Source organism: Myxocyprinus asiaticus, chromosome 31 (assembly GCF_019703515.2).
Source record: "Myxocyprinus asiaticus isolate MX2 ecotype Aquarium Trade chromosome 31, UBuf_Myxa_2, whole genome shotgun sequence".
NCBI lineage: Eukaryota > Metazoa > Chordata > Actinopteri > Cypriniformes > Catostomidae > Myxocyprinus > Myxocyprinus asiaticus.
Window position 1 is genome coordinate 42,705,359 of NC_059374.1, and position 25,042 is coordinate 42,730,400.

The 25,042-nt window shown below is 38.3% G+C and overlaps 1 protein-coding gene and 1 pseudogene across 3 annotated transcripts in view; both read right to left on the minus strand.

The window, feature by feature from the left end:
* lrfn1 (leucine rich repeat and fibronectin type III domain containing 1) overlaps positions 1–25,042 on the minus strand; it is a 156,401-nt gene that overhangs the window by 62,219 nt on the left and 69,140 nt on the right. The window lies entirely within an intron of this gene.
* Positions 3,851–3,979, minus strand: LOC127422674 (uncharacterized; annotated as a pseudogene).

The following is a 25,042-nucleotide window of genomic DNA, read 5'->3' on the forward strand; positions in this document are numbered from 1 at the left end:
TAACACGTCGACAAACACACTGGCGTACCTCTCTCTCCGTCTGCCACTGTCTCCTCTCCTTAAATACTCCCACCGCCCCACACTGGAACGAGAGACTGGTGTGGCACACAGGTGGAACTCATTCACCACTTATCTTCCCGGCCTTGTTCTGCCCAGATGCCGCTTGGCCCCGCCCTGCCCGCCACAGAGACCCAGCAGAAGCCTTAGTTGTAAATGATAATTTTACTTTTGCTAGCACCGACTTATTAATGTCTGCCATACAGAATGTTCCGACTACTGATGTACAAAACTACATATCATCAGAATTGACTAGTCGTTGGGTTGCCTGAATGATTAGTTGACAAATTGGTCTTAAGGAAGTAATTAAGCTGGAAGCGTTTCTCCAGAGAGTTCACATATGATGCATTCTTGCATTGAAAAACAGCTGGATGGAGCGCAACAGAATGGAACAGAATACAGGGGCCGCTTTCATTAAGCACTGCTTTAAAGGGGATGAATTTAAAGATGCAACTTTTCAAAAGTGGTTTTAATGTGCAATCTGTCTAACCGCTAAAGCACAACATGCTAATTAAAGCATCACCACTAAAAAAGTAGAAGATTTTTAATTTTTTTTTTAATTAAATATACTGTTTATAGAAAAACTCCAAAATAGTTGACCTCACTAAACAACGAGTTTATTGGTCCTATGCCCCTGCCAACAACATCTTCCACCCAATGAGACGTACACAAGACTGTAAAAGTAAACAGCACAAACATGATGAGATTCAGTGATTAATAAGATGAATGTTGGTGAGATAAAAATACTTCCACAAAGAAGTTTGTCTCCCAGCTGTTTTAATCTCTCTCTCTCTCTCTCTCTCTCTCTCTCTCTCTCTCTCTCTCTCTCTCTCCCTGTCATCATTATTCTCTGTATGTTGTACGATCTGCACACAATCTGCTGAACATACTATATATTAAGCAGCCATACGGCAGCAGGAGCCTCATTCACATCTGCATTATATATTTATTCTTCATTTATCTATCTTTTATTTCTTCTATTTTTTTCTGTGCCTGTACCGCCGGGGATTCTCTGGACCCACAGCAACACATCGCATTAATATCTGGAAAGAGTGAAGATAACCTTGAAAACAAAAACAAGTAAAAAGTTAAAACTTTAATTATTTAAATGGGACATATGATGAAAAAAACGGCAAAAACGACCTGTTCAGATATCATCATGATTATGACATCACCCATGAGCTCATTAACATATGACTACCCATATTTACATATTCAGCACCTATTCAATATTCATCAACATGACCCGCCCTGATTGATATTCAGAGCCAATCAAAAACAGGTAATTTACATATTAATCTTAAAGATACAGTAGTGAAAACAGCCTGTTAAAGTCAGAAGGTCATAGAGAAGGTAGAAAATGGTCATGAAAAACTAAATAATGACTATTCTTGCTACAACACTAACATTATAAATGTACTTCATGGAATAAAAATGAAATATTTAGTGTAGAATATAGCCTTCAAAATTCTTCCAGGATCATTATAACAATACTCAAAGAATCCAACTGCTACTCCATCATATCAAATCATCAGTTTGTCTGAAATGTTCACATAAAAACAACACTAAGGTATCAAATCTGCAATCTCTGTCTGGATAGTGTGAGAGAGATTGAGTCTCCAGTGTACAGTGTTTAATAGCATCCTCTGTAAATATGGTTTTCAGATTTTCTCAGTCTGGTCTCATTGTGTTGTTTGTTTTCTCTACTCATCTTCTTTAAGCTCCTCTGGCTTCAGACTCCAAACAGTTTTTGTGCTAGAGTAATTTCTTTCACAGTCTCGTATGATTCAACGCTCCCATTACTGAGAGAGATATAACACAGCAAAGCCAGCGCTCAAAAATATTTATAAATTACTTCCTACACTTTAGACACAGAAAAGCTTTTTTGCACCATATTTTAGGAAATCATGCTAACTCATTTAAAGTATTCAATATATTCATTAATTTGAAATTTGTTTTAAAGGTAAAGTATGTCATCTGCACCACTAGAGTCACTAAACAGCATTGCAAAAAACAAAAAAACAAAAAAAAAAACAAAAGAAAAACAGGGTGATTCTCACAAATCGTGTCCTTGACATATTTAACCGCAAAGCAATAGATTACATTATAGTTTGCATAAAGAAATTGCAGACTACATTTAGGATTATTATTATTATTATTATTGCATTATGACATTATTTTCAAGACATTTAAGCTTTATTTTACTCCACAATTCTCATTACCGTAACGCTTTCCTTTTACTATTGCAATTGTTTTCAATGATGATTCTTATTACCATAACAATATTTTTTTTACTCCATTAATATAAAAAAGATGCTGTTGTAATGATTTAAAAAAATGAAATGAAAGGCGTATTACATACGAGTATTACTATGATGTTTGAATACTGTACAATTTAAATAATACATCTTTTTTTAAAAGGGGTCATGAAGTGTTATTTTTTTTTTATTTACTATCTTCCCTGAGGTCTACTTGTAATGTTATAAATTATTATTTGTTCATTTATTTTTTTTTTTGCACCAAAACAGTCATAATTTAGTCATATATGATAATTTTCCACCCTGTTTTTGTCCCTCTGTCTGAAACCCTTGGTTTTGGCCTAAGCGCCTCCTTAAAACTTCAACGTAAACGCCCAGTGTTATGATTGGCTAACATCATGCAGCCCCTCAAATTCAGCACACTCAGTCGGAAGAGAATGAACAAACCACTCAACATTATATAACTAAATGTCAAGGTTTACACATAACGCACATCCAAAACATTGCATCCGAATATATTAAACTGTTCATCTAAAGCACAACTGTTATCACTCAGCACCATAAACTATCAAACAGTCATGACATTTGAAATGTTCATGAATAAAACGGTTTGCTTAAGTTTTTGATATGGTCCAAGTGTTTTTAAGTGCCCAATCCTTCAACAACAGTTCAAGCAATCCACGCTGATGAGCCGAAAAAAGAAAAGAAAAAAAAAACATCACACACATAGTCCAAAGCACGGTGAAATGACGCACACACAAAATGAAGGTGTACTGAGGTGCATATCGCCGGAAACACACTGAAACAGTCAAAGACGACCATCAAGTTCATGTTTACATACACCAACAATTTAAAATAGCATCCATGACGTGTTTCTGCTCAAAACAACAAGAGGCAGAGCAGCTGAATGAAAGAGAATTGCTTCTCCCTTTCAGAGTTGTAACTTGACACAGCAGCGAGACCCACGGCAGCGGTCAAAGAGTCGGTGTAGTTCATGTTTATATACAAAATAATTAGAAATAGTTCAGATGGGTCCCCTTTGGTGTTCAGGAATAGTTAGCCACACAAGGCCTGTCTGTCCTGCTCTCTTGACCTGTGCAGCAGTGGGCGGGGCCAAGGGTGCGATGACGCATGCTGTGGGATGTGTAAATACAAATGAGCAATGTCTCGTGATGTCACGTACACACAGATTTCAAAACAAGCCGATTCAGCAGGGTGGCAACTATAAATGCTCTTTTTAGACTGGAGAGCAAGTTTTGAGTTATGAAATTTACATGATGTTTTTATAGTACAGTTACCTCTTATATGTCTAAACATCAAGGAAAATTTCTCCATTTCATGACCCCTTTAATCACTGCGGTAATGAGAATATCACAATATCCAATTCCTCGCTTGGAGGCGCCACGGAGAGAGGCGATGGACCGGGCGGGTGCGCCGTCTACGTTTAGGAGAACGAAGGCACTCGGGGGCGCCTGCGAGACCTCCAGCCGTGGTCCGGCCCCCGCGAGGAGGGGACGGACCGATCGATGGGAAAGCGACCCTCAGACAGCCGCAATGTGCATTCGAAGTATCGATGATCAATGTGTCCTGCAATTCACATTAATTCTCGCAGCTAGCTGCGTTCCTCATTGATGCATGAGCCGAGTGATCCACCGCTAAGAGTTGTACACTTTTGACATTGAGGTTGGGTTGCCATGGGTGGGCGCCCCGGCCTCCCCTCCCCGCAGGGAAGTCGAGCTCGGGGTCTTTGAACCCACGGTAGGCCGCCTCCGGAGGAAGGAGGAGGCCCACCAGGTGGGTACCCGCTGGGGACGGCGTGAATCGGAGGACGGGTGTGCGAAGGAGGAGACGACGTGGCGCGGCTGTGGTCAGTGATGCACCTGCTCTCGATGCATCGACTTAGTCGTTTTTTCACCATCCTTCATCCAGACCCTCCAGAACCTGCTTCAAGCCGAGGGGTGCCACCCTCCCTGGCCTCAGTCACCATCTCAGAGAACTTCACACCATTTACACTGGCCCTCAGCACCTGTGAGAGCATCCACCATCCGCCCTGAGTCAAGGATGTGCGGCCATAACCTTCCCCTTGACTTACATGGAGGTTTTACAAAGTCTGCCAAAACCTAAGTCCACAAAAAAGCGTGTCGGACAAATCTCCGACAGCACCCCTCTACTCAACCCCTCGGCTTTTGGACCTCCAGACGTGGAGATCCTTCGGACCCGAGGCTGATGGGGTTGACCAAATGGTTAGCAACTGTCATGAAAATAATGTGACAATGCAAAAAAGCTTAATGACCCTAAGAATAGGCATAATTTTTTATATGCAATATATAATTTCTTAATGGTTTATTTTGATTTGGAGTAAAAAAGGACGAGGATATTTCTTTTTTATTGGGGGGGGGGTTTTCCCCTTTTTCACCCAATTTGGAATGCCCAATTCCCAGTGCGCTTTTAAGTCCTCGTGGTGGCGTAGTGATTCACCTCAATCCGGGTGGCAGAGGACGAATCCCAGTTGCCTCCACGTCTGAGACCATCAACCCGTGCATCTTATCATGTTGAGCGCGTTGCCACGGAGACATAGCGCGTGTGGAGGCTTCACGCCATCCACCACGGCATCTGCGCCCAACTCACCACGCGCCCCGCCGAGAACGAACCACATTATAGTGACCACGAGGAGGTTAGCCCATGTGACTCTACCCACCCTAGCAACCGGGCCAATTTGGTTGCTTAGGATACCTGGCTGGAGTCACTCACCACACCCTGGGATTCGAACTAGCGAACTAGCGAACTCCAGGGGTGGTAGCCAGCGTCTTTTACCACTGAGACAACGATATTTCTTGACAGATTTCATGAGAATCACCCGAATGTTTTCAAAACAGATTTTCATAACACTCAAGCCATTTTTCAGCCAAACATGCCACAAACGTACGCCGTTGGTAGAGCCAATGTCGCTATGGTCGTGATTTCTCGCAAATTTCCTAAACGTATAACGGCAGAGGAAGCGATCCAATACCCGATTGGACGACTTTTCCCTGCCTTTCTGTGTTTTGAAAATCCGTGGCTTGGTCGAGATTCTCAAAACAAACAGAGCAATGTTTCCGGGTTCAATACAAGTTAAGCTCAATCCACAGCATTTGTGGCATAATGTTGATTACCACAAAAATAATTTCGTTACAGTGAGAAACTTACAATGGAAGTGAATCTGTAAACATTAAAATAATCACTGTTTTAAAAGTATAGACACAAGACAACATAAACAATATGTGTGTTTACATGATTTTACTGTGATAAAATCACTTACTAACCACATCTGTGTAAAGTTATAAACAATTTTACAACTTGCCGTGACAATGTAATGCCATAAACACTAAAAAGGCTGTAAAAACAATGATTTGCAACTTTGCAACTTAAATAATGCATGAGTTTTAAGAGAAGAATTCATTTAAGTGCTTTAATGATAAGCATCACATTTCTGTCTTTAAACCCTCCAAATATTGACCCCATTCACTTTAGTGCCTCATTGTAACATCAATGTTGCTTTTTAAGGAAAAAAAGGAGTCAATGATTCAAGAATATTCCTTTAAAGTCTGCTATATCCTTTTATAGCAATACGTCCTTAAATTACCATGCAAGCTTATTCATTTTTTAAGCTACTGAGTTCAAAAGGTAGTACATAACAGAAAAGACCCAAATAATCTGATTATACTTCTAGGAGGAGAAAACATCCCATATTAAAGTTGGAGATACAATTACATCCCGTACGCCTACCTGCAATCATAGCACATACACACTCTCACAGGATCAGTGTGACTTTGTCATCCTGTCTTATTAATATCTCCCCTCAGCTTTTCAGATTCATGTGGCAAACAAACTAACGCTGGAGGGTTCGAGGGCTGCTGTCCTCCGAACCCTCCAGCAGAATTATGACCTCTTAAAGCAGGTACTGTATGAATTCCTCCAGGGCCACTTTAACATCTGTACCCGCACTATGCAGCACCAGGGGACAAATCTATTATGCATCACAGATGAGGCAGAGAGGAGAATATCGCCTCCAGAAACCCGGAGTGCATCTTGTGATGAAATGTTAAAGAAGAGCTCTTTTAAATATTCACTTTGTCTGTCTTTGAAACACAGTGTTGGATGCAGGAAACAATTGTTTTCTCCATATCAGAGGGGAGAAAAACATACCAAACAGAGACGGGAACTCTGGCCGAGAGATTGAGGGCTATGATACATCTCCGAAGCCATTTTGAGATATTCTACATCCTGTTGAGGCTAAATATAGTAACAACCGCATAAATGCCATGTGATCTGGGCCCTGGACAGTCCAGGTACATGTTTACCATGTAAAAAGCTTCTTTTGTCATTAGCATCAAATCAGCATCAACTGCCAAAGTCCGATCGAATACATGTACATGCCTACATACAAAGACATTAAAAACATTAAAACACAGAACAGCATTAGAGCCCAACACACTGGTTCTGGAATACATTTTCTCCACAGGCGAACTGATTTATAACCATAACTTATAAACGTTTATAGGCAGACCTCTGAGGTTGTTAACCGATGGTATATGCTTCTGTTGAAGCCATCAGTCCACGTTATTTATTTATTTATTTTTTTTGTGGAATTTCTGGCGAAGAACTACATTACCCATGATCCTGCGGGGGGAAATCGACCAATCAGAGAATTGCGGCAGATGAAGAAAGAACTCTGCGTCTGGGCAATGCCACAGATATGTCAACCATACCATAAGAAAATAACGTTTTAAACAAAGGAACAAAACCCTTTTTCATTTAGGTCTATATTTTACTGTATCATAGTGTTATAATAAATTTTTTTCTTTAGGAAATTGCACTGTTTATGCACCTCTTATGAGCGGTGAGCCATTTCTAAAACAACATTTTAAACCGGCCATATTGCATGGTTGCAAAAAAGAAGGATCAAAATACTCTTTTTCACTTAATGTTGACAAAAATAATTTTCCAGAAAGATAAGATGTGTGAAAAATAAATTCACTTAACTTTGTCATAACAGCGCTTCTTTTTGAAACAATAAGACCCACACTTATGGGGGCCTGGGTAGCTCAGTGGTAAAAGACGCTGGCTACCAACCCTGGAGTTCGCTAGTTCGCTAGTTTGAATCCCAGGGTGTGCTGAGTGACTCCAGCCAGGTCTTTCTTTCCTAAGCAACCAAATTGGCCCAGTTGCTAGGGAGGGTGGAGTCACATGGGGTAAACTCCTTGTGGTCGCTATAATGTGGTTTGTTCTCGGTGGGGCATGTGGTGAGTTGGGCGTGGATGCCGCGGAGAATAGCGTGAAGCCTCCACATGCGCTATGTCTCTGTGGCAACACGCTCAACAAGCCACGTGATAAGATGCGCGGGTTGACGGTCTGAGACGCAGAGGCAGCTGGGATTCGTCCTCCGCCACCCAGATTGAGGCGAATCATTACGCGACCACGAGGACTTAAAAGCACATTGGGAATTGGGCATTCCAAATTGGGTGAAAAAGGGGAAAAATTTTTGATTTTTGGAAAAATCAAAAGTGCTGTGTCACATGTTGATAATTTCTGTACAAAGCTAACTTATGTCAATGTAAATTTTAACGAACAAATGGTCTCCCTTCTTTAAACACCCACAATAATGTGTTATGGAAGCGACAGTTACGGACGCTTTATATCAAATCATATGTATATCAATGAGAGAATCATACATACACTGCTCGTTCTTTTACCATGATAATTCTGATAGATCACTGACTATTGCTTCGATCTGTGATGTACTTCAGGCTTTCTGCCTCTGTAGTCAACATTTGCTATTTGAATTGTGATGTGATAAACATCTAATATTGCTGTGCTGCTCAGCGTGTGCCGCACACACACACGCTAGAGGGTGCCGCTTGCTCACGCAGTGTTGACTGAAGCAGTCAATGCAGACTATTTAAATTAGTGCAAGGCCTTATCACAATTTTAGTCTTATTACAATTCATTATGCAGCATTGATGGATATCATACCGAAGTCTCGAAGGTCTGCAGGTTTCAAAGTGTTTTGGATGGTTTTCCCTCATCATGTACAGTAAGTGCTGCGTTCACAAGTGTCACATTCTCAACAAAGAGATGTTACGTCCGCTAAATGGGTTTTCCCCATTTAGGCCTATGTGAAAATGACAATTAAAAAAATAAAATACTACATGTTCTTTAGAGTGCCAACACTTCTATATTATGTGGTTATTATTATTTTAGGATTGTGCCTTTCAATTCACAGTTTGCACAAAGTGTGTGGTCTCCCAAAAACTCGTGTCCATTTTTGTCAAGTCCGTAACGCAAGTTAATATGTTCTGACGTCAGGAACAGTGTTTGGTGTATCCGGTTACAAAGTAATTAGTTACTGTAATCTAATTACTTATTTTTTCCTCCCCTTTTCTCCCCAGTTTGGAATGTCCTCATGGTGGTGTAGTGACTCGCCTCAATCCAGGTGGTTGAGGACGAATCTCAGTTGCCTCCGCGTCTGAGACCGTCAATCCGCGCATCTTATCACGTGGCTTGTTGAGCACGTTACCATGGAGACGTAGCACGTATGGAGGCTTCACGCTATTCTCCGCGGCATCCACGCAAAACTCACCACGCGCCCCACCGAGAGCGAGAACCACGTTGTATCGACCACGAGGAGGTTACCCCATGTGACTTTACCCTCCCTAGCAACTGGGCCAATTTGGTTGCTTAGGAAACCTGGCTGGAGTCACTCAGCACACCCTGGATTCGAATGCAAAATCTGATAAGTAAAACAATGGTACGAAAAAATTTATGGTCAACAAAACAACAAAAATTAAAAAGGTAACACACAAAAAAAATTAATTATAATCTGGCCAACATATACTGTGACTGATAAATTGTATGCATTTATGATATTTAAAACACATGCCCCGATATAAATGTGACAACATGCCCCGACCTGATTTTCACGAAAAGTTCCTTTGTCCTAAGAACACATTTAAACCTTTCAGTAAAAATCTGCCTTTATAAAACAGTTGATTCTCACCTAAATGCATGCCAATGTGCTTTGATTATGTTCACTTGTTTACCCGAGAGCTATAACAAAAAATGTGATAGAAAAATTGAGTATTTTCAAACTACACTTTGGAGCACACTTATCCTAATCTTACATACTACAATATAAAGTATGGATAGTATATGAATAAGGCTTCAAAAACAAAACTCTCAATGGCCTCCTGTCATATTTACATACTGTAATAATAGCCCTTATTTTACTCTCTATTTCCATCCCTGTCAGGTTGTTTTTAGCATCACAGACACGTGCAGGATATGGCGAGGATGAAAGCAAAGTCTCTAGCTCATCTCTTTCTCTCTCCAGTGCATCCGCGGCCATTTTGAGATTGTCAGTTTGCAGTAAAATGAAAACAGAACATATTCAGCGGCCAAGACGCAAGTGAGCCGACAGTGGAAAAGGCCTTAAATAGTTTAAAACTCTTTTCTCTCAAATGCCTGCTTCATTTCACCACGAGAGAAAGAGAGAGAGAGGCGGGGGGTTTTTGTCCCGTAAGCTCATTTTTCTGTTTATATCATTCATATTTCTGACAGCAGGTGTGAAGACAATCATACACGGTAATAGACTCCAAACAACATTCACACTCACAAAAGACATAAAGCCAGTTCTCCGTGTTTTATGATACGTTAGAGAATAATCTAAGATCGGCCTCATTCCAGTGAAGTAAACAGAGGCGAGTTTTCTACACGCTCAGCATTTCTCTCAGTGCACCTGTGATGGGTTAATTAATCTATAAGGCAATGTGCTCATGCACTGAGCAGGTAGTTTTTAAGGATTTAGGCTGGTGGTCCAAAAATCATTAGTCTGAATCCTAGAAGAGGTCACCTATGAACTGCACGGTACCTTGAGAAAGGCACCCTTTAAAGTCAACATGAAATCAGAATGGACCAAATGGACAAAATTGTTTTATTATGTGTGATTCATCAGAGCATATTATTCCAAATATTTATTATTATTTTTTTGCATTTATAATCTTTCAAAATATAACAATTTGCTTTGCTTTTTAACCAATAGCAAACTAGCTGTTTAGTCATTGTTTTATGCTACTGTCACAGGTAATGCAGCTTTTCTAAAATTATGGTAATAGTTGGATGTTTCTTCAACTTCGGGCACTTTCATGTCCCAGAAAAAAAAAAAAATAATAATAATAATAAAAAAAAAAAAAAAAAAAAAAATAATATATATATATATATATATATATATATATATATATATATATATATATATATATATATATATATATATATATATTAATAATATTTTATTTTATTTTTTCACATCACATTAAAACTGAATTGGAAACTTTTTAACAGGCCTTTATCATTTATTTTTGGTACCTTTCAAATGAATTATAAATATTATTATTAATAGAATTAACAGTTTTATCCTAGACTATCAATATTAAACTACAAAAATTCAAATAATGACATGTTCACTGTAAATATTAATAGTTATCTCAAATTGTAAAATAAATAAATAAATAGTTTACTCAACTGTGGCATGAGGGGCGTGGTCATGTGTCGGTCTGCGGGAGAGGGAGAGCGGTAAGGCTCGTCACCTGCCATATAATTGTCTCTAACACCTGTCTCTCATTATAGTGATGGCGGAGGGAGATTTAAAAGGCACGCCAGAGCATCAGAGGAGAGATAAGCCACAGAGAGAGTGTTTCTGTTCTAGTTTTAATTATGTTATCATTACTCTCTTAAGCCTAAAGTTGTCATTAATAAAAACATTTAATTGGTCCTCATTAAACAATACTTGAAATGTCACATTTTGGAATCGTAACTCAAATACAGTATAAACGTTCTTTAAACTTTGGCTTCGAGTACTACTAACTCAAAATGATCAAAATTTCCAAATCGTGGCTGTGTAATACCCATAAGCCCTTGCGCTTGAATAAATGATGTATGTTCGGTCAAAACAAGGGAACTTATGTAGAAAACAGTAATTGTTATTTAAAAATGTATATGGTTTGAATTCTTATGACTATTGTTGTTGTTTTGTTGTGATTTGTGTGAAGTCACCATTAGGGTGATTAGTGTTACCTCTTGTGGACTTGTGGAGCCTGTTACATTTTAAGCTATACTTCTTCACGCAATTGTACTTTACAAAAGTGCACATTTATGTGCACTAATGGGGCTTTTCCACTGCACGGAATGGCTCGGCTCGACTCGACTCGACTCTGCTTGCTTTTTGGGGGTTTTCCACTGTGGATAGTACCTGGTACCTGGTACTTTTTTTTAGTACCACCTCGGCTGAGGTTCCAAGCAAGCCGAGCCGATACTAAAAGTGACGTCAAAACCCTGCAGATCACTGATTGGTCAGAGAGAATCGGCACTACCAGCGTCACTGGATTTGCGACATGGGACATCAACCCACTAGATTTAAAGTTAGCAACAGCGATAGCAGTATCATTTGTTCACGTGACTTTCGAATTGTAAAAAGAAATGGCTGTGTGCAAAACCACGCCGTGGTCAATAAACGAGGTTCCTCTCGTTAGTAGCCGAGGAGAGGATACAACCAGAGCTGGATGGGGCGACGCAACTATGACGATCAGCCTATAATCCCACCCACGTTGAGGCTGCACTAAACTGCAGTGGAAAAGCAAGCTCAGAAAAGTAAAGCGAGCAGAGTCGAGTCGAACCGTAACGTGCAGTGGAAAAGTGCCATAAGAAGTACTGAGGAGAACCCAATGTGGCTAATCGAGATTCCAGTCATAATTTCGCTTATAATGTATAAAACGTTCTATACATCAATTTAAATAATTAAATAAAAACAATGATACTTCAATCAAAGATGAGTTAAGTTCACTTATGTTCCTTAAAAAAAAAAAAAAAAAAAAATTACGTTCAGTTTACTTGAGCCAAATAAGTACATTAACTTAGTAAAAACATGCAGACTGGTTGCCTTTAAAAATCTAAGGTCAGCTATTAAATTTGACAGTGCATGATAATCTACACAAAGAGTGAAATAAACAAACCATTTCAGTATTAATTGTGTGAAAATAATTTACGACCACACCAAACAATTTTGCTCGGATTGAAGAAACACAGTTAACACGGTAATTAAAAGCTGGTTAATGTAATAAATGTCTATAGCAAATAACGATAGATTTGAAAAAGTAACTTTACCATTGGGCCTTACTTTTAAAAGAGTCCACTAGCACACTTGTTTCATTTTCATCATAATTTCTTAGAACTTTGCTCATGAGTGGAACGTTGTAGCCAATTATTAAAAAATAAAACAATTGTCAATGCAATGGTCAACATGTATTCAACACAGAAGCTTTAATTGTACATCTGAATGTAGCACTGACGCAATGTGACTGTAATCACATTTTGCCTCAGAGCCCAAACAGTCCTTGAAAGTGAAAAAAATATGCTTATTTAATCTCAGACGGACACTGCAAACCAACCGGTCTTGTCAGCACAGTTTGCGATAGCTGCGAGCGGAGTTGCGTTCTCAGTAAACATTGAGTTGACCTTTGGATCTGGAGTCACTGACCACAGAGGGCGAGAAATCAAACCGTTGTTTTGCCCGGATGCTACGAATGACCTATAAACAGACATACCTCTTACACCAACACCTTCTTTGAAGGCCAAATGTGTAGAATTTATTAGTGCTAGAAATGGCTAGAAACGCTTAACCAGTGTTTAACAAAACATCGGCGAGTTTATGACATATAAAGATTAGTGTGATTATCAAGGATGCCTCGGAGAAATAAAGTAAGTAATTTTCGTAAGTCTCATTTAGAAAGCATTCTGAAATCATAGCTTATTCAATGTTGCATGAAAGTACCCAAATGTGGTGCTTATGCATGGAAATTGGGAAGAATATCTGGACTCGGAACTCTGTGATGATTTAGAGAACTCCAAGGGCTGTAAAATTAATGGCCCTGAAAAACGAGAACAATCTCGCTGTTAAAGAAAAATGACTACAATATTCAACCAGTTAATATACTCGTTAATATCCCTTTAAAAAGGTTGTATCATACCTTGTTTTTCCATTTTATCCTTTTCCCTGACAACGTTTTTTTTGCACCAAAAACAGTCAATTTAACTAAACAGTAATTTAGTTTCACATGACGATGTTCCACGCTATTTACGACCCCCACAATAAAATTAACAGGTTTCAGGCCACTTTAACAGTCCAAATGGGTCTGCTTTATGTGTGCTGTTGAGCAGGTAATAGCCCACATTCTGTCCCGTTTTATTTATTTATTACAGCTGTGACTCTCAAAACTACACAATTAAGTATGCAATCAAATATTTTTTAATAAATCAAGTGTCACAAGAAAAAAAGACATTTATATTCAAGAAATATTCTCTGAACTCTAAATACCAGTGTTGCGTCTCAGGTAAATTGATCTTGTTTTAAAGGAGACCTATTATGCCCCTTTTTACAAGATGTAATATAAGTCTCAGGTGTCCCCAGAATGTGTCTGTGAACTTTCAGCTCAAAATACCCCACGGATCATTTATAATACCATGTTGTAAATGCCTCTTTTTGGGTGGAATAAAAAAAAAACACGCTGTTTTCGTGTGTGTGTCTCTTTAAATGCAAATGAGCTGCTGCTCCCCGCCCCCTTTCCGGAAGAGGGCTGTGCCTTTACAGCTCATGCTTCGGATACTATAGCAACAACAAATCAGAACCAATATGACTGACACCGTAAACACCGGAGTTCAGACATATATGTATGAGCAACCGTAAACAACGCAAAACATAGGCATTTTGAGTTTGTGAGAGTGCTTCTTATGTAGAAAATCACTTCCTGCCCTCCATCTGCATTTCACGCCACAGCAACGCAGTGACGTCATGTGCAAACAAGCTATAATGACATAGCTCTGGTCTCTGTGAATACAGTCAGAGACAGTGGTAACTTTAGCAGCATTAGCCGTGGAATCAGCGAACAAGCGCATTCGGAAAGGCGATTTGCAAACATTCACAAAACATAAAGTGTGATACTAAAGCTGGAACACGAACAGTTGGTACTGATCCATGCTTGAGAGTCAAATTTTTTGAAAATCCTGCTTTATATTGACCCTCATTCACAAAGCAGTCCGGTGTAAAATGATTTGCACAGACATACACAAATTTTGTCTACTGCTTCTTCAGTGGCTCTGATGCCATGAATAGTACATGAATATGACGTTTATGAAGTTGGGACATTATTCTTCTCACTGTAGCTGCTCCAGCGTGGAAATAAATGGCGGACTGTGTGTCGATCACTCAGGGGAGGATCTATGATAATAGGGTGGAGTCTGTCACCAGTCGTGGGCGTGGCCTGCTCTAAAGTGACATCACTTTAGAGCAAAATGATAGGGAAACCGATCATTTTGAGACACTGTTTTTGATGTAAAAGTGGATTTAGCATAATAGGTCCCCTTTAAAAAAAAAATGATATTTTTAGTGGAATACAACACAAAAAATACTTTTGAATAAATATTTGTACTTTATAAAAACCCTCATATATTTTTTGTAATTTTTTTTTTTAATGCGTAATTCAGTAAAGGTCATTTAAAGGTATTTTTAAGAGATTTTCATCCTAATTTCGTTATTGTCAGTAAGCATGTTTAATACAAACTCTTAACTCAAGGCACAAGGTACATTATTAGTTCAGAGCTGTTGATTTATCGCTGCAATATTCAATAAATAGTGGATTAATCGTTTTCATAATCGTTAAATTAGTCAATATTCAAAATAATCTTTAGTTGCAACACTCTGAAAAGGATTTTTGTTGCTTGTTTAATTTCCTTAATTAAAATTTGTTGAGCAAATGCTGTGCTAACCATTGCATCGCTGCTAACTTATACTGTGTAGTAGGTATGGGACGATACTGTTATCTCACAATTCGGTTCGATATACATAATGAGGTTCACGATTCAATATAATGTCGATTCGATATACTAACACTTAAATGACAAAATATTACAGAAAATAGTTTATTTTCTGAAAACAATTTTGGGCAAAATGCTCATTATAATTTCTCATCAAAATAAAGTTCTTTAATACACAATATAAATGCTCAAAGTTTAAATAATAAGAGTTTCTCTATAAGAAAAGATCACAAACAAATAAGCTTTCAAATACAGTGGGCTACAGAACCTGTCCTGAAAAAAATACGTTAAAGTGTATATTTATATTTTAATAATTTTTTGTGATCATTTTGATAATCATGAGTCGTAATTCAATCGTAAATAATAAAAAATAAAAAAAAAATAATTTCTGATAATTTTCTTTGTAAAAATACAAAAATTCGACATTATATTAAATTTTACATATAATAATAATATGAGCTATCACTGTTTGAAATAATGAATACAATTTACAAGTAATAACATCGAGTTTACATTCGTTTGTATAAGGAATGCTAAAAAGGTTACTGTCACTTTAAGAGATCAACGAGCACCTGCGAACATTAACGAGAATCTCTCGGTTACTTTAGTGCATCCATGTTGTGTGAGATTACAGTTAATATTTATTTGTACTTTTTTATCTGACTGTAAAGAACAGAAAGGATATTAAGACACATTATTCAATGAAAGTTTGATGGACACACATTACACGGAGGAAACGATCCGCTTTAATCTCAAGTACTTTTCATCAAAACAAGACGATGTTCCAGGTATTCCAGTACTTACATTTCTAACAGCTAAATTCGAGCACTTTAAGGACCTTGTATGAACCCTGTAAACAGTGTAGAAAAAGCGCAGTAGGTGTAAAATCAAGCGATAGAGAGATTATGATGTTTGACGGGTCATTTCATTCATGATCACATGGACAGAAAACAATGTTGCAAATTTTGAAATATCGAGTTATGCCACGATAGGGTTCGTATTTTTTTTGGTTTGCGATATATCGAAATTCGAAATATCGTCCCATCCCTACTCTGTAGTGCTTACAACCAGCATGTATTTAGCATGCTAGCATTCATGTTCACTAGGTAGTAGTACATAAAGAAATAAAAGAGATTTATTTGAGTTACACTGACATGTCTAATTTTGTTGGGTTTACCCAATTTAACTAGGTTCTTTCTACACAAAATGTTTGTGTTGAGATAACACAGCAATTTTAAGTTAAGAAAACTCATTTCAAACACGTGGAACCAATGTCCACGATCGAATCAAGTTCAGCCAAAGAGCTATTTTTGGAGTGAACCCTAACAGTGAGTAGCAAGAAAAATGTAAAATGTCAATTTATGTCAGAGAGAGAGAGAGAAAGAGGTGAGCTCCTGTGGACTTTATTTGAACTGGCTGGTTTTCCACTGACAGCAGTAATTATCTCTCAGTGAACTTAATTGTGTGATCACACACGTAAACAGTGAGTAGAAGTAATTAAATTGATTAAATTGAACTTTACATTAGAATACTCCAGTTCCTCTGTTCTTGTGGTCATTGAGCTTCATATGATTGAATTGAGGTTCTTTTTAAAGATGTTAAAAAAAATACAACAATCTTGAATTTATACACACAATTCCACAATTACCAACACAGTTAGAAGCAAGAATAGGACCTGGGTAGCTCAGCGAGTACTGACGCTGACTATCACCCCTGGAGTTACGAGTTTGAATCCAGGGCGTGCTGAGTGACTCCAGCCAGGTCTCCTAAGCAACCAAATTGGCCCAGTTGCTAGGGAGGGTAGAGTCACATGGGGTAACCCCATCGTGGTCGCGATTAGTGGTTCTCGCTCTCAATGGGGTGCGTGGTAAGTTGTGCGTGGATAGCGGAGAGTAGCATGAGCCTCCACATGCTGTGAGTCTCCACGGTGTCATGCACAACGAGTCACGTGATAAGATGCGCGTATTGACGGTCTCAGAAGCAGAGGCAACTGAGACTTGTCCTCCACCACCCGGATTGAGGTGAGTAACCGCGCCACCACGAGGACCTACTAAGTAGTGGGAATTGAGCATTCCAAATTGGGGAGAAAAGAGGATTAAAAAAAGAAGCAAAATACTTTTCATACTTTCTGAATATTGTTGAACTCACCATTGCTTTTTGACCAGTATGAGCGTTGCCTGTCTACTCCACAATGCAAGTTTGTTTTGAGAGATTTTTTAGCATGTTGCTATGTTGCTAGGTGGTTTCTAGATATTACTCAATCCCTCCTTCAATGTAAATCTATGGGCTTTTTCACCTGCTTTATTGTCCGCCAGGAGGAACTATGAAGTCTGATCTCTTAGTAAAGTAACAGCACACCTCTCCACAACAAGACACATGATTTCAGGTATCATTCACATCTGGAGCACAAACACTAAATATGAGCAATAGTCACAGTGATGAAAGCCAAACTGAAAGCTTGGCTTCATATATTGTGTTCTAAGCGATACAAACTAATTCAGACACAGATGTAAATCTAACTGCCATCGTTTGATGTTTGACTTGCAGACTGAGAAAGATCATCATGTAAACTTCATCAGGCCTGTGCTCGAGGACTGACGCTGAATCAGAACCTCATGTTGAATTAAAACACATCTGTGAGGACACGAGAGCTCATCTGCTCAGTCTGGAAGAGTGTTTAGCTCTACTGGTTTTATCTTACAAATATTCTTCTCTTGCACGGACTCTTTCTTAAGCAGGACAAAAACTGCTAAGATGGCTTCTTCATTAAATGACCGGTTTAGCTACTCCTCAGCTTATATTAAAGGAACAGTTCAGTCTAAAATTAAAATTCTGTCATCATTTACTCACCCTTATGTTGTTCCAAGCCTCATAAGAGGATGTTTAGCACAATGCCAAAGTAGTGTTTTCCATATTCAATGAAAGTGGAGGGTGATACAGTTTAAACTACCAGTTGTTACACTCAATGGAACCTGGCTTTCTTAGAGGAATATTCTGGGTTCAATACAAGTTAAGCTCAATCGACTGCATTTGTTGCATGATGTTGATTACCAAAAAAATAAAATAAAATGAATTACGACTCATCCCTTCTTTTCTTTAAAAAGAGCAAAAATCTGGGTTACAGTGAGACACTTACAATGGAAGTGAATGGGTAAGTGAAGTGAAAGTGTCTTGCAGCAACTACTAGCTAGCAATAGCTTATGTTAGCATGCTAAATGTAGCTTTTTTACCTTATTTAATGTATGGTGTTTTTAGGAAACAACGACTGGTTAAAGAGCGATCATTTGCATAGGAATGTCTCTTTAAGAACACACTTTCTTTATCCCTCATTAAAGGGGTCATGTCATGAGGAATAACATTTTCCTTGATATTTTGACATATAAGAGGTCATTCTGCTATAAAAACTGTACATTTCAGAACTCAAAACTTAATCCCCAGTGCAATAAAAGCATTTATTGAAACCAAGCTGCAAAAACGCCTCGTTCTCTAGTTCCGTGGTTTCCCTACGTCATTTGGGAGCACATTAATTCATGACCGCTTCTACAGCTCAAAAACATCAACGCCTACTTTACATCAACGCACCCTTGGCCCCGCCCACTTGCGCTCTGTCCATTCACAGAGTGAGATCAGGACAAACAAGGCCTACTGTGGCCTCACTATTCCTGAACACCAAAGGGGACCCATATGGACTTTTTTTATATGATTTTTTATTTAAACATGCACAGACAGACGTCTTTGACCGCTTGATACATATATCGTGAGCACAAACGCGTCATGGACACGTTCTGGTGCCCACCTGCGCTATTTTTAATTGTTGGTGTATGAAAACATGCGCCGGATTGACATCTTTGACCGTTTAGATGCTTTTCCGGCAATGTGCATTTCAGTGCAGGATGATACGGGAAACTGGATGTGAATGTGTCTTCAGCGTATTTCAGCGTGGGTAAGCATGTTTTTCCAGCTCATATTAGTTTGGATTGCTTGTGAACCAGTCATAAAATGATTCAAGCTTTACAAAGGAACTGTTACTGAAGGATGGGGCAGTTAAAAACACTTGGACCAGATCGCAAAACAGTAAGTAAATAGTTCATGAATATTTCAAATGTCATGTCATGTTTACAACAGGCACGTCCGTTGATGCGACGCAATGGCTTGAGGCTGTCTACACCGGGCGCGTTGACACGAACTTTCTAACCCGTTTATTTGTGTTGTTTGTAGTAGTAACTCCAGTGCGTGCAGCTCAAAATGGAACAGGACATCTGTTAACTGTCGGCAAAACATGACGCGCCGCAACGGACACTTCCATGGTAGACAGCATCATAGATTATAATGGGTTCTATTACTTTTGATGCAACATGCCTCTCATGTCCGGTGTAGACAGGGTGTGAGTGTTAATAGTTGTGCTTGAAATGAACTATTTAATATATTTGAATGCAATGTGTTGGATGTGCATTATGTGTAACCCCTGAAATTTAGTTTTATAATGTTGTGGAGCTGGTTCCTTTTCTTCCGATTGAGTTTCAAAAATAGCTGATTTTGAGGGGCTGCACGCTGTTAGCCAATCAGAACAGTGGGTATTTACATTGAGGTTTTAAGGTGGTGCTTAGGCCAAAACTGAGCATTTCAGACAGAGGGTCAGAGGCAGGTGGAAAATTATCATATATTACTAAATCTTAATGCTTTATTAACATTATCAGTGGACCTCTTTGAAACAAAAGCATTTAATGACCCCTTAAACCAAAGCAGAACCTACACTCTTCACCATTATGGTAACCCCCAACACTCCAACATTAGAGAAACTCTTAAATACCAACATAACTGATTACTAACAAGTCTCGTCCTTTGTCATCTTGATAAAAAATGGATAAAACAACACTTGAATATTTACCCTCCCCATTGAATCTCATGTAAAGCATGCCGGGAACTGGGAAAAGTTTCAGCAATGCTAACAACATAAATGATAAATGTAGTCACCACAAATATAGATTAAATAAAATTCTATTTTACAATTTTCAATTCATTGCACGCAATCAAAATTAAGTTCAAGTCAGAATTGTGTTGCATTATCTCATTTTAATTCAAGAAACTGCATACAAATTATTTATGTTGTCCCAACACAAATGGATTAAGTAGACTTCCTTTTCACAAACTTTAGTGGACTGCGTGACATGAAATTGAGTTTTGGCAAAACTGTCAAGACTTGTGTTACATATCACTTTGATTAAATTGAACAAGCAGCAAAAATCGTTTTTTTTTTTTTTTTTTTTTTTTTTTTTAATAACTCACCATCTTTCATTGCATGGAAAACAGAAGCTCAGACATTATGTCTAACATCTTATTTTGTGTTCCACAGAAGAAGAAAAATAATTAGAAACATGTTAACCTAAAAAATGTGCTTCACGTGGTAACATCTAAATTAGCTGGTTTCATTAAAATAAAAATTATTATTATTTTTCTCCCCAATTTGGAATGCCCAATTCCCAATGCGCTCTAAGTCCTTGTGGTGGCGTAGTGACTTGTCTCAGTCCGGGTGGTGGAGGATGAATCTCAGTTGCCTCTGAGACCATCAATCCACACATCTTATCATGTGACTTGTTGAGTGCATTACCACAGAGACGTAGCGTGTGTGGAGGCTTCATGCTATTCTCCGCGGCATCCACGCACAACTCACCACGCGCCCCACCGAGAGCGAACCACATTATAGCGACCAAGAGGAGGTTACCCTATGTGACTCTACCCTCCCTAGCAACCGGGCCAATTTGGTTGTTTAGGAGACCTGGCTGGAGTCACTCAGCACGCCCTGGGATTCGAACTCATGACTCCAGGGGTGGTAGTCAGTGTCTTTACTCGCTGAGCTACCCAGGTCCCCAAGTAAAAATTATCATTAAACATCACTGAATCAACCTGAACACTATGGGTGTAACGGTTCTCGGTAAAAAAAAAGAAAAAAAGCCTCCTATGGTTCGGTAAGCATTGGCACCGCGGTTCATCTCAAGTTTAATGATGCATTTGAAGCACAAGGTTCGGCGAAGGAAACAAAGTGTCAAAAAGACAAGCGCTGTTCCAACCTCCGCTAATGCACCTGAATGGATCTGTAGATGGATCCGCTCCACCTAGGTTTCATGTGGGTCAACTTGATGACATCACAGTTCTGCATGTATTGTGTGTAGTTGAAAATGGCAATTGGAGAAAACGAGCCGCTGATAGAGAAGCTCCCTGTGTTAACCAAGTCTCCTGTTTGGGAACATTTTCTCCACAGCGATGGTCAAAAAAACATTTACAAACAGGCACTGTTTGCAGACTGGTAATACATCAATACAATTAATCATTTATGCCAACATCACCCAGGGAATGTAAATTAACCATGGTTTTACTATAGTAATATTGTAGTAATCATGACTGTAATAACAATGACTGCTGTCACCATGGTTTTCTTAGCAGAAATCATGGTTATGATACAATTAACCAACGTTTTACAACCGTAACATTGCAGTTTCCATATAGTAACCTAGATTTTACTCTATATTGTAACCGTGACAGTAACCATGTTGATTTTGTGGTTACTATGATTTTACTACAAATACCATGATTAAACTATGGTTACTGTAATAGTAAAACCATGATTTTTATTAAGGGCAAACCTTTACCAAATAGAGTACTCTTACTTTGGATTTGGCAATGATATTTTTTCCCCCCTGAACATAGCAAATACCGAAACCGTGACCCTAAAACCATGATAAAAACCGAACTGTGAGAATTTTGAACCATTACACCCCTACTGAATACATTAGATTACACCAACAAAACTTATTTTAGGGGTTAGATTAGGTAGAAATAGCTCTTTAGGGTAACAATTGCATGTTACCACTTTTTACAGTGTGCTTGTTTGGAACTAAATGAGTTTGAGTAAATAATGACAGAGCTTTCATTTTTGTGTGAACTATTCCGTTAATAAAAATGAGAATGCCACCAAACACCGAATGAATACAATTGCTTGTCACTTTCATATAACCAATTACCTGAAACACAGTTTCGCAATTTGTCCCTCACACACGTTCTCACCGGCCTCACACTGATTTAAAGATTTGCCATCTGTTTTCTCCTAGTACTTCATGAAAACTTGCTGACTGTCTCTTTCTGGTTTTGAAAGCCAACGCACATGTAAACATGTTCAACAAGCTACGAGTCCACCTGTGATAACCTTACGGTTTGAATCTGGGCACTTTCACAAAAGTATCTGTGACGTCATAACCCTGATTTATCACCATTATGACCGAACTAACCATTCTTTTGGTTAGTGAACTGTAAGTCATGTTGGATGGAAAGAAATCTGCTAAACGGCAGTAACAACATCAGTTCGCCGCTGCATTCAATTCCATCAGTCAGTGAAGCTTGCCAATTTTTCTGAATTTATACATTTCATCTTGTGAATTTGCAGAGCTGGAGTGTGTTGACCTTTTTCTGCCCTGCACACATCGAGTCACCCTGTGCTGCACCTCTCAAATTAAAAGCTTAATATCTATTGATACTGAAGTGAAAATTGAAAGAAGACAATAGAGTGAGAGCAGTGAACCAGAGCGCTTTGAGATTATTTATACAGACTGGACTAAGAGATCATATGCCATCAATATTATAAATAAATAGCCATCAGTGTTATAAACCCCCATATCGTCACAGAACGCAATACGATGAAGCAGCAAGCCATAAATCACATCTTTTCCAAGTTAAGGGGCGTTCACACTGTGCAGTGATGTGCAGCAACACTTTAGAAGTGCTTACTTTTCAAACTCTACTAGCAGCCAACAGTACAGTGACTTTGCGACCTGTAAAGATTTAATAGTTTTTTAGTCTCAACCAGCCATGACAAGAAATACCATAACTGAAATACCGAAATAATTGAGGAAAAAAAATCGTAATTGAATCAAGAGCGTTAATCGAATCGAATCGGCATTAAGATTTAAGATTTTTTACATTGTGGCATTATTTTGATGACAATTACGCACATTTTGCCCCCCAATTTTCATTACTGCAAGAAAAGAATTACCGCAATGACAAAAAAAATATATTTGATATAAATTATAGTTTTATACATCATAGTAGTACTCTCTTGTTACTAGAGGTAGACCAATATATCGGTTTTACCGATTAATCGGTGCCGATAGTTGCTTTTTGGCACTATCGGTTTTCTGCAAAAATCTATGCCGATAGTTGCAGTTTTTTTTATTCCTCCATGTTTCTTAATATTTCATTATTAAAATACTCATCCATATTTTTATCCTCACTTCAATGCATATTTAGTTTTTTTTTTTATTAGATAAAAAAATGGAAATGAAGACTGTATGGAAATGAAATGTTAATCCTCATTTGGTAAATATATATATTCAAAACCCTTCATCTGGTAAATATATATAGACTATAAAAAGCTTAATTTGGTTAATACTTAAATTTAGAGCACTGTAACGGAGACAAGTCTTCCTTCTTTCATCATAAGAGTCCCCATGTGTTTCGGGCTTGTTTACAGTTAATAGTCCTGCATTATGTAACAAATATTAATTTTTTCTCATTATTATTGGGATTTTATTTATTTTGGACACTTGTTGCCTCTGTGCCTGTGCCCGTCATAGTATGAAAAGACTAAAAAATTTTTATAAATCATTCATAAATAAATGTTTTAAACTATCAGCCGATTAATCGGTTATCTGCCTTTTCCGCCACCTTAGTTATGGGTTAGGCAAAATTCACTGTCGGTCGACCTGCACTTGCTACTACTAATTTTCACTGATTTTAATTTTAAAAATCATTATACGTGAGCGTCTTTTTTAATTTGATACAAATACCAGAATTTTTTTTAGGAATTTTTTTAAATATATTTTGGGTAATTAATATATTAAAATATTATATATATATATATATATATATATATATATATATATATATATATATATATATATATATATATTTTAATTAATTAATTTTTAATTTAATTAATTAATTGAATTTACTTATCACACATTTGCACATACAGTGAAATTCTTTTTTTCACATATTGCAGCTAAGCTGGGGTCAGAGTGCAGGGTCAGCCATGATATGGCACCCCTGGAGCAGATAGGGTCAAGGGCCTTGCTCAAGGGCCCAACAGTGACATCTTGGCAGTACTGGGGCTTGAACCCCCAACCTTCTGATCAGTAACCCAGAGCCTTAACTGCTGATATGGCTTGCTATATTTCCTATATTACCAAGACATCAAAAATATACTGTTTCGCCATATGGATCAAATCCTTAGAAAAAGAAAGAAGATCTCCCTCGACACTCTGAACTCTTTTGACTAACTGTGAGGGCTGTGCTTTGCTGGTGCCTGTTATAGTTTGCCCATCAATGTATCATGCCCATTATAGAGAGAATGAAAGCGAGAGCATAACTGTGACCCTGCATTCCCAGCAGAGAAAGAAAAATGATAGCATCAGGAGCAGAGCATGCTGGGTAGTCTGCAGGAGGTAGTAGGATGTTACAGAGATAACAGGGCGTGTGGAGCGATGCTCTGCTGGATAACTAACCAACTGAAACTAGCCCTGCAACAGCCCTGACACTAAACTATTTGACCATTATACTCGTTATTGATCAACAGTAAATTAATGTCAGTGCTTTTATAATCTTATTATCATGCACAATCACATTTCTGGGGCCTATTTGCCATTTGTATTGGCAGTATGGACAATAGAGGTTTTGAAATTGCCTATATTTCCGCCCAAAATGAAAATTCTGTCATTATTTACTCACTCTCATGTTGCTGCAAACCTGTATGACTTTCTTTTTTTTAGGGAAAACAA